Genomic DNA, 15,379 nt, shown 5'->3' with positions numbered 1-15,379 from the left:
TTATAAACATATAAAGAGGAGGAGGCTGGCTAGAGTGAATGTTGGACCCTTAGAGGATGAGAAGGGGAGTTTAATGGTGGGAGATGAGGAAATGGCTTAGGCCTTAAGTAAGTTTTTTGCCTCGGTCTTCACGGAGGAGGACGCGAATAATTTGCCAGATATTAAAGATAGAAGGATGGTAGGAGTTGAGGGCCTGAATGCGATTACTGTCACTGGAGAGGTAGTGCTTGATCAACTAGCGGGACTGATGGTGGACAAGACCCCTGGACCGGATGGAATGCATCCCAGTGTTCTGAAGGAAATGGCAGAGGTGATAGTAGACGCCTTAGTGATTATTTACCAAACTTCGCTGGATTCCGGAGAGGTGCCGGAAGATTGGAAAACGGTTAATGTTACGCCGCTGTTTAAAAAAGGTAGCAGGCAAAAGGCAGGGAATTATAGGCCGGTTAGTTTAACGTCTGTTGTTGGAAAAATGCTTGAATCCATCATCAAAGAAGAAATAGTGAGGCACCTAGAGAAGAATTGTTTGATAGAGCAGACGCAGCATGGATTCGTTAAGGGGAAGTCGTTTTTGATGAATTTGTTGGAATTCTATGAGGACGTGACTAGTGCGGTAGACAGAGAGGAACCGGTGGATGTAGTGTTTCTCGATTTTCAAAAGGCGTTTGATAAAGTGCCGCACAAAAGGTTGTTACAGAAGGTTAGGGGGCATGGAGTTGGGGGTAAGGTGTTAGCGTGGATAGAGGATTGGTTGTCTAATAGGAGGCAGAGAGTAGGTATCAATGGGTGCTATTCTGATTGGCGATTGGTGACTAGTGGAGTGCCCCAGGGATTGGTGCTGGGGCCTCAGCTATCTACCATTTATATAGGTGATCTGGAGGAGGGGGCTGAGTGTAGGGTGACGAAATTTACTGATGACACAAAGATGAGTGGAAATGTAAATTGTGCGGAGGGTGTGGAAAGTCTGCAGAGGGATCTGGATAGGCTGAGCGAGTGGGCGAGGACCTGGCAGATGGAGTACAATGTTAGCAAGTGTGAGGTTATCCACTTTGGCAGAAATAATAGTAGGAGGGATTACTATTTAAAGGGCGAAAAGCTGCAGCATGCTACGGTGCAGAGGGACCTGGGGGTCCTTGTGCATGAGTGGCAAAAACCCAGTCTGCAGGTGCAGCAGGTGATCAAGAAGGCAAATGGGATGCTGGCCTTTATAGCGAGGGGGATAGAATATAAAAGCAGGGAGGTCTTGCTGCAACTGTACAGGGTATTGGTGAGACCGCAGCTGGAGTACTGTGTGCAGTTTTGGTCGCCGCACTTGCACAAGGATATTTTGGCCTTGGAGGGAATGCAGAGGAGGTTCACTAGGCTGATACCGGAGATGAGGGGGTTGGACTATGAAGAGAGACTAAATAGACTGAGTCTGTACTCATTGGAGTTTAGAAGGATGAAGGGGGATCTTATAGAGACGTATAAGATAATGAAGGGGCTGGATAGGGTAGAAGTAGAGAGATTCTTCCCACTCAGAAAGGATAACAGGACTAGAGGGCACAGCCTCAAGATAAGGGGGGGCAGTTTAGAACAGAGTTGAGGGGGAACTTCTTCACTCAAAGGGTGGTCAATCTCTGGGATTCTCTGCCCATTGAAGTAGTGGGGGCTACCACGCTAAATATATTTAAGACACAGGTAGATAGATTTTTGGTAGGCAAGGGGATTAAGGGTTATGGGGAGAAAGCGGGAAAGTGGAACTGAGCCACTTCAGATCAGCCATGATCTTATTGAATGGCGGGGCAGGCTCGAAGGGCTAGATGGCCTACTCCTGCTCCTAGTTCTTATGTTCTTATGTGCTTAATTCTGACTCTGGTATGGTACACCCAATGTTGGGTTGCGCCTTTATCCACTTGCACCCTTCATCCTGTTCCCCTGGCCTCCTCATGTCCTGGAGGATGTCTGTAAATCTGCCTAAAGTCTAATACAGATAGGAAATGTACAGTAAATGACAGAACCCTTAAGAGTATTGATAGAAAAAGGGATCTGGGTGTACAGGTATGCAGGTCACTGGAAGTGGCAATGCAGGTGGAGAAGGTAGTCAAGAAGCATAAGGCACGCTTGCCTTCATTGGCTGGGGCACTGAGTTTAAAAATTGGCAAGTTGTGTTGCAGCTTTATAGAACCACATTTAAACTGTACTTGGAACATAGTGTTCAATTCTGGTCACTACACTACCAAAGGATGTGGAGGTTTTGGAGAGGGTACAGAAAAGATTTACCAGGATGTTGCCTGGTATGGAGGGCAATAGCTATAAGGAGAGGTTGGAGAAACTTGGTTTGTTCTCACTGGAACAACAGAGGTTGAGGGGTGACCTGATAGAAATCTATAAGATTATGAGAGGCATGGACAGAATAGATAATCAGAAGCATTTTCCCAGGGTGGAAGAGTCAGTTACTAGGGGGCACAGGTTTAAGGTGTGAGGGGCAAGGCTTAAAGGAGTTGTATTAGGCGGACTTTTTACACAGAGGGTGGTGAGTGCCTGAAACATGTTGCCGGGGGAGGGAGTGGAAGTGGACACGGTAGTGACTTTTAAGGGGCGTCTTGACACATATACATGAATTGGATGGAAATCGAGGGATATGGTCCCTGGAAGAGTAGGAAGTTTTAGTTAAATCAGGCAGAATGGTCGGTGCAGGCCTGGAGGGCCGAAGGGCCTGTGCTGTAATTTTCTTTGTTCTTTGTTTTATTGTCAGACTAGCCTGTTTCCACTTCAGCTCTGTCACTGACAACTGTTCATTCAGAAGGTTTTCCTCTGCTAATCTCTGCTGCCCAAGTGATGCCAGCTGCCTCTCAGGGGTCCCAAAACTAATGATCACAAATGTGAGCCACTCAGCACCAGTGAAGGGAACTCTGCCACTGGATGAGCAGAGCTGAGCATTATATATATTTACCAGTGCGTCCTTTAGCTGTCATGGAAAGCTGCTGTGTTCACAACAGCTACATTCTGATGTGTCCCAGGCACTTCACGTTCCTTGCGCCTCCTGACTGAAAATTCAAAGCTGCTTCTTAGAGGCCTGTTAACTTGTTCATTAATTAACTCAACAAACAGTTCTTTGGAGATATGTGGGTCCCTGTCTACCTTCCCTCCTGCGCCCCCCCCCCCTTTCAAAATTACATTGTGTTCCAGAGGTGTTAGCCTTTGAGGGATGTGATTTTCAAATTTTGCCCACATTCATTCACATCCATTCTCAACCCACTGGCTTTTGAAAATCCAACAGAGATATACAAAACCACGCTATCCTGGTTGCCAGCTTTGGGAACCATAGGTCCTCTGTTATCTGCTTGTCCCAGGTATGTTGCACTCACCACATGTCATCTCTCAAATTACTCACAAGCAGTGTACCAAGATGTTATTTTCTGAAAATGTTATTTTTTTCTTGTACTACAATTTTTAACAAAATTGGTTGAAATACAATGTTGTTTTTTTTTCTGCTGACACTAATCTTTCTTTTGAAGGACAGAAAATAGAAACAAAGGTCTCTCAACCTCAAAGTAAGATATTTACTAGATCATTTGAATGTAACTGTGCATTTTGTTGTTTTAATATATCTTTTACTTTTTTTAAATTAGCTCTCGGCATGCAGAAACCTTGGCAAATCAGCACTTGCTGCCCATCCCTAGTTGGGCAGCAATTGAGAAGCTGGTAAGCTGCATGAGTGATGGTGTTATCACAACTGTGTCTGGTAAGCTTTTGGTTCTTGCCAGCCATTCAGAATCCCCTAGAAGACAAGGGTTGACCAGTTTTGAGCTTCCAACTTGTGGTCTGTGTTGCTCTATAAGCAACTGTAAGTAAGAGTGTAACTTTGCCTGCAGATTTCCCCTCCCCTCAATGTGAAAGTGCATCTCTTCCTCTTAACACCATGCCATTATAAAAATCTGAGATCAGAAACTCATTGTGTGCAAGCACAGGCCATGAATCCATAACACTAGATACATCTAATCTACAAGTTCCAAGCTGCTGCGCCATGGCACCACCAAGTGTAAACCTTGTTCACATACTGGATGCAAATAGCCACATCATAGACTAATAAACAAATACGCACTGGGATCTTCAAATTAAGAGCTTGAACTTAAGTGTCACCTCATGTTGGGGTAGCAGTAGCCAACGGGCTTGTTCTGTGCTCATTTCTCCATGTCTCTCAGTCCTGTGCTTTTCTCTTCGGTTGCTTATAGTAACCTTATCTTCGATGTCAAATTGTCTAATATCATCTTCATTAGGGTCTACATCTCTGTTGTAATTTAGTCATCTTGTTCAGCAAGTTCTCTTGTTTTAAATGTGGCCAATCCATCCTTGTTTATAAATATTATCAAAAAAAGCAACAATCTTTTCTCCTTCATCATCTCCTTCATTGCTCTTGTGTTCTCTCCCACTGACCCCCTCCATTCTTATCCAGATTAGCAATGTATTCTGCAAACATAAAGAGTTGTTCAATATAGGAATGGATGTAAGCGTGTAGGTACAGCAGGCAGTAAAGAAGGCAAATGGCATGTTGGCCTACGTAGCGAGAGGACTTGAGTATAGGGATAGGGATGTTTTGCTGCAATTGTATAGAGAGTTGGTGAGGACATACCTGGAGTATTGTGTGCAGTTTTGGTGACCTTATCTGAGGAAGGATGTCCTTGCCATTAGAGGGAGCGCCACAAAGATTTATCAGGCTGATTCCTGGAATGGCAGGCCTGTCAAATGAAGAGAGACTACGTCGATTAGGATTTTATTCATTGGAGTTTTGAAGAGTATGAGGGTCTCATAGAAACTTATAAAATTCTAACAGAGTTAGACAGGGTAGATTCAAAAAGAATGTTCGCAGTGATGCGTGAGTCCAGAACTAGGGGTCATATTTTGAGGATAAGGGGTAAACCTTTTAAAACTGAGGGGACAGGTGAAATCTGTGGAATTCACTATCACAGGTCAAAATGTCTGATTTCAAGAAGAAATTAGGTATTGCTTTTGGGGCTAACGAGATCAAGGGATATTGGGGTGGGGGTGGGGAAGAAGGGAAGATTATAATATTAAATTTGATGATCAGCCATGATTAAAATGAATGGTAAAGCAGGTATGAAGGACCGAATAACTTATTCCTCCTTCTGTTTCTATGTAATCATAGAATCCCTGAAAATGCAGAAGCCGCTATTGGGCCTATTGTGTCAATGCCGATTCTCTGACAGAATATTGTACCAGGCCCTCTCCCCTGCCCTCTCCCTATAACCCCACAAATTTACCATGATTAATCCATTCAGCTTACACATCTCGGAAGGCTAAAGGGCAATTTATCATGGCCAATCCACCTAACCTAGATATCTTTGGACTTTGGAGGAAACTGGAGTACTTGGAGGAAACCCAAACAAACATAGGGAGAAGGTGCAAACTCCACTAAGTTACCCAAGGCCAGAATTGAACCCTGGTCCCTGGCACTGCTGCGAGGCATCAATGCTAACCACTGTGCCAACAGGTCATGAATAGAAATCTTATGAAACAAATGATCAAGATTGTGATTTGGAGTATCTTGTTGTATAGGGCTAAAACATGGACCTTGAGAAAAGCAGAAATGCAATATCATCTCATGGCAAAGATTCTAAATTCATAATCATAAAACAAAAAGTAATTTTCAAGAACAGGAAAGAACATAAGGTGGTGGTGGAAGTGCAGGAGCAGGAAGCTCGCAGCTGGAGGCCACCTTGTGCTCTTTAACTGCACAGTCCTGGATTCAGTTTTTGTCCCTGCATTTACAAGAAAGATGCTGCATTTGCACCATTGCTTTTACCAGACAAATGTACCAAACATCCTACAAGATCTAGTTCATCTTTGGCAGAGTCCATTACCAACATTTGTACAAGATCATTACATTGAAATTTGTACAAGATCATTACATTGAAAAGAAATTGCACTCAACATTTAAGAGTATGACAACATAAGAACATAAGAAATAGGAGCAGGAGTAGGCCATCTAGCACAACACCCAAGGCCACCTCCAGCAGAATTGTCCTGAAAAGCAGTTGCATCCATACTTTCCCAGTCCTTTGTCTCCCTCAGCATGTCCCACATTTTGTCTCCCTGCATTCAAAGTTTCTTAATTAGTCACAAGTATCGCTTACATTAACACTGCAAAGATGTTACTGTGAAAATCCACTAGTTGCTACAGTCCAGCACCTTTTCGGGTCAATGCACCTAACAGCGCGGTCTTTCAGAATGTGGGAGGAAATTGGAGCACCCTGAGGAAACTCACCCACGCAGACACGGGGAAAACGTGCAAACTCCACATAAACAGTGACCCAAGCTGGAAATTGATTCCAGGTCCTCGGCGCTGTGAAACAACAGTGCTAACCATTGTGCTATACTGACACACCTTGTGAATTCAATCCTCCAGCTGGAGTTTGGTTTGTGGTGTCAATAGCAACTACTGAAGCATTCACAAGTGATGCGGCAACTAGGTTTAGCAACTTTATTGCCAGGTGAATGCAGCTCCAATGACACTCAAAGAGCTCCACACCATCCAGGAGAAAGCAGCCTGCATGTTCGGCACCCCATCCACCACCTTGAACATTCACTCCCTCCACCAATGCCACACAATGGCAGCAGTGTGTACCATCTGCAAGATGCATTTCAACAACATGCCAAGATTCCTAAGACAGGACCCTTCCAAACCCATGACCTGGAAGGACAAGAGCAGCAGATGCATGGGAACACCATCAACTACAGGGTCTCCCCAAAGTCACACTCCATCCTGACTTGGAACTTTATTTCTGCTCCTTCACTGCCCCTGGATCAAAATCCTGGAACACGCTTCTGTACAGCATTGTAGATCTATGTACACCAGATGGACTACAGTGGTTCAAGAATTCAGCTCACCACCACTCTTTCAAGGGTAATTAAGGATGTGTAGATAATGCTGATCTAGCCAACGGCACTCATCTGCAAAAGAATTTGTTTTCTGTCACTCTGCAAACTTGCTATCCATGCTGCCATTGTCCCTTTTATTCCATGGATTTCAAGGTTGCTGACTCATTAATTATTGCTGGAATCTTTGAGGGAAAAACATGCAGGGAGCTTCAACTTTAATTATATTGATCTGGGAAATACTGTTATAAAGTAGTAGTCCCTCTAAGGACTAACACCAAAACACCCAAAGAGGAGTACTTCACCTTATAATCTGTAGAAAGTGTGTCTGAAGTGGTGTGACCTGCGTTTCAGCAACTTCTATTGATTAAATACAAAATAAATCCCTAACACCCATTCTAAAATCAACACATAACAATTTGTTTATCTAATAGTGAGCAAATTAAACTATTAACAAACTGCATAAATCCCTTCTAATAATTATTCCCAAATAGAGTAAGATTCTAATAGAATGCTGTTCAAATAAATACAATTCCCACTCATTAACAAAAATAGAATTTTAGTCACTCTCTAAATTACAATCAGGTTTTGTCTCTTCCGGAATGTTCTGTGTCTTCTCCATTGGTTCGTCTGTCTGAAACTTTGTTCTTCTTTCTTCTTTGGAACATTTGCTATCTGGATGACGTTTTGAGCTGAGAGTTGTGAGCTGTGGCAGTTGCTGTCTTCTTTTTGTCCCATTGCCCTCTTCTTTTATACCTGTGATGATATACCAATATTTCCCACGATAGGATTGGTCCTAAGTTGTCAAAACCATTGGATTTAAATTTAATAGGTTCTTGGTATGTAAATGTCTGCTTCAAATTTATTGGCTAAATACAAAAAATTCAAAAGCCTTGGTAACACTGCTGCTCGGCTTTGCCATACAAATGTTTCAGTTTGGGCTCTCTATGTACTTGCTTTTTTTCTAAGCAGAAAAAGCACCACCTTTTAAAGGGACCATGCAATGTTTTCTCCAGAGTATTTTACACTTTTGCAAACACCAATCTACAATTACTCTCCAGCTTCGCAACTTCCTAATACAGGGTGGCAAAAATTTTGTTTTGAAGATCACAAAATTCAGACTCCCCAAACCCATTTCTGATTGTCTCACTTTGCAGCCTAAAAGCTCAACGTTTTAAAACAGGTTTTAAACAAAAGAATCTGAGGCACCTCCAGTAGTGGGCAGAATCTCAACGCAGAGCTGCCTCTGAAACACAATTAATTTTTTAAAAGCAGTGTTGAGTAAACCAGCTATTTCAGGACCCTCTTATTTTCACTGGCATCGTTGATATGTATCTCTCCATAAAACAATATAGTGCAATGATGGTCATTCCAGCGCCCTTGGAGCAGCATTACAACTACTGCCACGTCTAAAGCTGTCATGATTTGCACACTTCTCGTCTTCGAAAAATCGCCATAAGCCACATCTCCGACCTGCATTTGACAGGTTATTAATACATCAGAATGCTGTCAGGGTTATGTTATCGCCTACATGTTGTACTTTTCAACAATTCCATAGGGTTGATGTAAATAATCTATTATAGCAGTGATATACTGTTATAAAACATGATTATATTGCTGTGCGATACAGTTATGCGCAGGCAACTTTACATCTTCGTCCTTGCCAGGCTTTTGAACCCAGGCTGTATATTTTTTCCAGCACCCCGGTTGGAAACGAACCGCCTCCCGATCGCCCACCTTTTTTTATATATAATTGGTGCTTTGTTAGCAAGCTGAATTTAGCGATAATTCCCTGATTTGCATTATTAGCAGCTTCTGGAGGGCACTCCGCCTCCACGAAACTACCTATCATTACGGTGGGTGAGACTGACCTGGTCACGTTCACAATGTTATATGGTTTTAATTTCACACCCTCTGACATGGCTTCGGGGGAGTGGAAATGTAAAACAAAAGTTACACATTTTGATGCATTGGCAATGCTGGTAATTTCAGTCAGATTTGGGGAGTAGGGGGATTGTTGCAGCTGATTGAAACTGTTTCACACACAGACAGCCAGGCTGTGACAGTGCCCGGGACCCCGGCATCACGGTGTCAGTGTCCGGGAGCCGCTCCAGACCCCGGCCTGGGTCAGGGAGCCAGCCCCAAGGCTCACTGTGCCGGGACCCGGGGCTGTGCCGCTCTCCATGGCCCGGACTCGGGCTCCGGGCTGGATTCCATCCCGGTGGACCCGGGGACGGGTCTCTCTCTCTCGCTCCCTCCCGCCCCCCCCCCACCCGGGGCTGGGTCTCTCTCTCTCTCTCTCTTCCCCCCCCACCACCCCCCCCCCCGCGTGCCGGGATCTCTCTCTCTCCCCGGGGCCGGGTCTCTCTCTCTCTCTCTCCCCCCAGGGCTGAGTCCCTCCCTCTCTCTCTCTTCCACCCTCCCCCGCCCCGGGCTGGGTCTCTCTCTCTCTTTCTCTCTCCCCGGGGCCGGGTCTCTCACTCTCCCCCCAGGGCCAGGTCTCTCTCTCTCTCTCTCCCTCCCTCCCCCCGGGGCCAGGTCTCTCACTCTCCCCCCGGGGCCGGGTCTCTCTCTCTCTCCCCCCGGGGCCGGGTCTCTCTCTCTCCCCCCGGGGCCGGGTCTCTCTCTCTCCCCCCGGGGCCGGGTCTCTCTCTCTCCCCCCGGGGCCGGGTCTCTCTCTCTCTCCCCCCGGGGCCGGGTCTCTTTCTCTCTCCCCGGGGCCGGGTCTCTCACTCTCCCCCCGGGGCCAGGTCTCTCTCTCTCTCTCTCCCTCCCTCCCCCCGGGGCCAGGTCTCTCTCTCTCCCCCCGGGGCCGGGTCTCTATCTCTCTCTCTCCCTCCCCGCGGCCGGGTCTCTCTCTCTCTCTCTCTCCCCCCGGGGCCGGGTCTCTCTCTCTCTCTATCTATCTCCCCGGGGCCGGGTCTCTCTCTCTCCCCCCGGGGCCGAGTCTCTCTCTCTCTCTCCCCCCGGGGCCGAGTCTCTATCTCTCTCTCTCCCTCCCCGCGGCCGGGTCTCTATCTCTCTCTCTCCCCGGGGCCGGGTCTCTATCTCTCTCTCTCTCTCCCCGGGGCCGGGTCTCTATCTCTCTCTCTCCCTCCCCGGGGCCGGGTCTCTCTCTCTCTCTCTCCCCCCGGGGCCGAGTCTCTCTCTCTCTCTCTCTCTCCCCGGGGCCGGGTCTCTCTCTCTCTCTCTCCCTCCCCGGGGCCGGGTCTCTCTCTCTCGCTCCCTCCCGCCCCCCCCCCCCCCCACCCGGGGCTGGGTCTCTCTCTCTCTCTCCCGCCCCCCCCCACCCGGGGCTGGGTCTCTCTCTCTCTCTCTTCCCCCCCCACCCCCCCCCCCCCACCGCGTGCCGGGATCTCTCTCTCTCCCCGGGGCCGGGTCTCTCTCTCTCTCTCTCTCTCCCCCCAGGGCTGAGTCCCTCCCTCTCTCTCTCTTCCACCCTCCCCCGCCCCGGGCTGGGTCTCTCTCTCTCTCTCTTTCTCTCTCCCCGGGGCCGGGTCTCTCACTCTCCCCCCGGGGCCAGGTCTCTCTCTCTCTCTCTCCCTCCCTCCCCCCGGGGCCAGGTCTCTCACTCTCTCCCCGGGGCCGGGTCTCTCTCTCTCTCCCCCCGGGGCCGGGTCTCTCTCTCTCCCCCCGGGGCCGGGTCTCTCACTCTCCCCCCAGGGCCAGGTCTCTCTCTCTCTCTCTCCCTCCCTCCCCCCGGGGCCAGGTCTCTCACTCTCTCCCCGGGGCCGGGTCTCTCACTCTCCCCCCGGGGCCGGGTCTCTCTCTCTCTCCCCCCGGGGCCGGGTCTCTCTCTCTCCCCCCGGGGCCGGGTCTCTCTCTCTCCCCCCGGGGCCGGGTCTCTCTCTCTCCCCCCGGGGCCGGGTCTCTCTCTCTCTCCCCCCGGGGCCGGGTCTCTCACTCTCTCCCCCCGGGGCCGAGTCTCTCTCTCTCTCTCCCCCCGGGGCCGGGTCTCTATCTCTCTCTCTCCCTCCCCGGGGCCGGGTCTCTCTCTCTCTCTCTCTCCCCCCGGGGCCGGGTCTCTCTCTCTCTCTCTCTCTCTCTCTCCCCGGGGCCGAGTCTCTCTCTCTCTCTCTCTCTCCCCGGGGCCGGGTCTCTCTCTCTCTCTCTCCCTCCCCGGGGCCGGGTCTCTCTCTCTCTCTCTCCCTCCCCGGGGCCGGGTCTCTCTCTCTCTCTCTCTCCCTCCCCGGGGCCGGGTCTCTCTCTCTCTCTCTCCCTCCCCGGGGCCGGGTCTCTCTCTCTCTCTCTCCCCGGTGCTGGGTCTCTCTCTCTCTCTCTCCCCAGGGCCGGGTCTCTCTCTCTCTCATAAGAATATAAGAAATAGGAGCAGGAGTAGGCCCTCGAGCCTGCCCCACCATTCAATAAGATCATGGCTGATCTGTCGTGTCTCAGTTCCACATTCCCGCCCTCTCCCCATAACCCTTAATCCCCTTGCCTATCAAAAACCTATCAACCCCCGTCTTAAAAACATTTAGCGAGGCAGCCTCCACCACTTCAACGGGCAGAGAATTCCAGAGATTCACCACCCTTTGAGTGAAGAAGTTCCTCCTCAACTCCGTTCTAAACCGCCCCACCTTTATCTTGAGGCTGTGCCCTCTAGTCCTACTGTCCTTTCTGAGCGGGAAGAGCCTCTCCACCTCTATCCTATCCATCCCATTCATCATCTTATATGTCTCAATGAGATCTCCCCTCATTCTTCTAAACTCTAACGAGTACAAGCCCAGTCTATTCAGTCTCTCCTCATAGTTCAACCCCCTCAACTCTGGTATCAGCCTAGTAAACCTCCTCTGCACTCCCTCCAAGGCCAAAATATCCTTGCGTAAGTGCGGCGACCAAAACTGCACACAGTACTCCAGCTGCGGCCTCACCAGTGCCCTATACAGCTGCAGCAAGACCTCCCTACTTTTATATTCAATCCCCCTCACTATGAAGGCCAGCATCCCATTTGCCTTCCTGACCACCTGCTGCACCTGTAGGCTGGGTTTTTGCGACTCATGCACAAGGACCCCGAGGTCCCTCTGCACCGTCGCCTGCTGCAGTTTTTCGCCATGTAAGTAATAGTCCTTCCTACCATTATTCCTACCAAAGTGGACAACCTCACATTTGCCAACATTAAATTCCATTTGCCAGTTCCAGGCCCATTCGCCCAGCCTATCTAGATCCTTCTGCAGACTCTCCACACCCTCCGCACAATTTGCCGTTCTACCAATCGTGGTGTCATCAGCAAATTTCGACACCATACACTCAGTTCCCTACTCCGGATCATCTATATAAATGGTAAATAGCTGAGGCCCCAGCACCGACCCCTGGGGCACTCCACTAGTCACCAACCGCCAATCGGGGCTGGGTCTCTCTCTTTCTCTCCCTGGGTCCGGGTCTCTCTCTCTCTCTCTCTCCCCCTCCCCAGGGCCGGGTCTCTCTCTCTCTCTCTCCCTCCCTCCCCGGGGCCGGGTCTCTCTCTCTCTCTCTCCCTCCCTCCCCGGGGCCGGGTCTCTCTCTCTCTCTCTCCCTCCCTCCCTCCCCGGGGCCGGGTCTCTCTCTCTCTCTCTCTCCCTCCCTCCCTCCCCAGGGCCGGGTCTCTCTCTCTCTCCCTCCCTCCCCGGGGCCGGGTCTCTCTCTCTCTCCCTCCCTCCCCGGGGCTGGGTCTCTCTCTCTCGCTCTCTCTCCCCGGGGCCAGGTCTCTCTATCTCTTTCTCTCTCTCTCTTTCTCTCTCTCCCCGGGGCCGGGTCTCTCTCTCTCTCTCTCTCCCCCCGGGGCCGGGTCTCTCTCTCTCTCTCACCCCCCGGGGCCGGGTCTCTCTCTCTCTCCTCCCCGGGGCCGGGTCTCTCTCTCTCTCCCCCCAGGGCTGGGTCTCTCTCTCTCTCTCTCACCCCCCAGGGCTGGGTCCCTCTCTCTCTCCTCCCCGGGGCCGGGTCTCTCTCTCTCTCTCACCCCCCGGGGCCGGGTCTCTCTCTCTCTCCTCCCCGGGGCCGGGTCTCTCTCTCTCTCCCCCCCGGGGTCGGGTCTCTCTCTCTCTCTCTCTCACCCCCCGGGGCCGGGTCTCTCTCTCTCTCCCCCCAGGGCTGGGTCTCTCTCTCTCTCCCCCCCGGGGCCGGGTCTCTCTCTCTCTCTCTCTCACCCCCCGGGGCCGGGTCTCTCTCTCTCTCCCCCCAGGGCTGGGTCTCTCTCTCTCTCCCCCCCAGGGCCGGGTCTCTCTCTCCCTCTCTCCCCCAGGGGCTGGGTCTCTCTCTCTCCCCCTGGGGCCGGGTCTCTTTCTCTCTCTCCCCCCGGGGCCGGGTCTCTTTCTCTCTCTCCCAGGGGCCGGGTCTCTTTCTCTCTCTCCCCCCGGGGCCGGGTCTCTTTCTCTCTCTCCCAGGGGCCGGGTCTCTCTCTCTCTCTCTCTCCCTCCCCGGGGCTGGGTCTCTCTCTCTCTCATAAGAACATAAGAAATAGGAGCAGGAGTAGGCCATCTAGCCCCTCAAGCCTGCCCTGCCATTCAATAAGATCATGGCTGATCTGTCGTGTCTCAGTTCCACATTCCCGCTCTCTCCCCATAACCCTTAATCCCCTCTCTTATCAAAAACCCATCAACCCGTGTCTTAAAAATATTTAGCGAGGCAGCCTCCACCACTTCAACGGGCAGAGAATTCCAGAGATTCACCACCCTTTGAGTGAAGAAGTTCCTCCTCAACTCCGTTCTAAACCGCCCCACCTTTATCTTGAGGCTGTGCCCTCTAGTCCTACTGTCCTTTCTGAGCGGGAAGAGCCTCTCCACCTCTATCCTATCCATCCCATTCATCATCATATGTCTCAATGAGATCTCCCCTCATTCTTCTAAACTCTTAACGAGTACAAGCCAAGTTTATTCAGCCTCTCCTCATAGTTCAACCCCCTCAACTCCAGCATCAGCCTAGTAAACCTCCTCTGCACACCCTCCAAGGCCAAAATATCCTTGCGTAAGTGCGGCGACCAAAACAGCACACAGTACTCCAGCTGCGGCCTCACCAGTGCCCTATACAGCTGCAGCAAGACCTCCCTACTTTTATATTCAATCCCCCTCGCTATGAAGGCCAGCATCCCATTTGCCTTCCTGACCACCTGCTGCACCTGCAGGCTGGGTTTTTGCGACTCATGCACAAGGACCCCGAGGTCCCTCTGCACCGTCGCATGCTGCAGTTTTTCGCCATGTAAGTAACAGTCCTTCCTACCATTATTCCTACCAAAGTGGACAACCTCACATTTGCCAACATTAAATTCCATTTGCCAGTTCCTGGCCCATTCGCCCAGCCTATCTAGATCCTTCTGCAGACTCTCCACACCCTCCGCACAATTTGCCGTTCTACCAATCTTGGTGTCATCAGCAAATTTTGACACCATACACTCGGTTCCCTCCTCCGGATCATCTATATAAATGGTAAATAGCTGAGGCCCCAGCACCGACCCCTGGGGCACTCCACTAGTCACCAACCGCCAATTGGGGCCGGATCTCTCTCTTTCTCTCCCTGGGTCCGGGTCTCTCTCTCTCCCCGGGGCCGGGTCTATCACTCTCCCTCCCTGGGGCCGGGTCTCTCTCTCTCTCTCTCTCTCTCCCCGGGGCCGGGTCTCTCTCTCTCCCTCCCCAGGGCCGGGTCTCTCTCTCTCCCTCCCCAGGGCCGGCTCTCCCTCACTTTCTCTCTCCCCCTCCCCAGGGCCGAGTGTCTCTCTCTCTCTCCCTCCCTCCCCGGGGCCGGGTCTCTCTCGCTCTCTCTCCCTCCCCGGGGCCGGGTCTTCTCTCTCTCTCTCTCCCTCCCTCCTCGGAGCCAGGTCTCTCTCTCTTTCTCTCTCTCCCCGGGGCCAGGTCTCTCTCTCTCGCTCTCTCTCCCCAGGGCCGGGTCTCTCTCTCTCGCTCTCTCTCCCCGGGGCCGGGTCTCTCTCTCTCGCTCTCTCTCCCCGGGGCTGGGTCTCTCTCTCTCGCTCTCTCTCCCCGGGGCCGGGTCTCTCTCTCTCGCTCTCTCTCCCCGGGGTTGGGTCTCTCTCTCTCTCCCCGGGGCCGGGTCTCTCTCTCTCTCCCCGGGGCCGGGTCTCTCTTTCTCCCCGGGGTCGGGTCTCTCTCTCTCTCTACCCGGGGTCGGGTCTCTCTCTCTCTCTCCCCGGGGCCGGGTCTCTCTTTCTCCCCGGGGTTGGGTCTCTCTCTCTCTCTCCCCGGGGCCGGGTCTCTCTCTCTCTCCCCGGGGCCGGGTCTCTCTTTCTCCCCGGGGTCGGGTCTCTCTCTCTCTTTCTCTACCTGGGGCCGGGTCTCTCTCTCTCTCTCCCCAGGGCCGGGTCTCTCTTTCTCCCCGGGGTCGGGTCTCTCTCTCTCTTTCTCCCCGGGGCCGGGTCTCTCTCTCTCCCCGGGGCCGGGTCTCTCTTTCTCCCCGGGGTCGGGTCTCTCTCTCTCTCTACCCGGGGTCGGGTCTCTCTCCCTCTCTCCCCCCGGGGCCGGGTCTCTCTCCCTCTCTCCCCCCGGGTCTCTCTCCCTCTCTCCCCCCGGGGTCGGGT

Source organism: Carcharhinus amblyrhynchos, chromosome 15 (assembly GCF_965287045.1).
Source record: "Carcharhinus amblyrhynchos chromosome 15, sCarAmb.v2.hapA, whole genome shotgun sequence".
Lineage (NCBI taxonomy): Eukaryota > Metazoa > Chordata > Chondrichthyes > Carcharhiniformes > Carcharhinidae > Carcharhinus > Carcharhinus amblyrhynchos.
Note: the sequence above shows the minus strand (reverse complement) of the source record.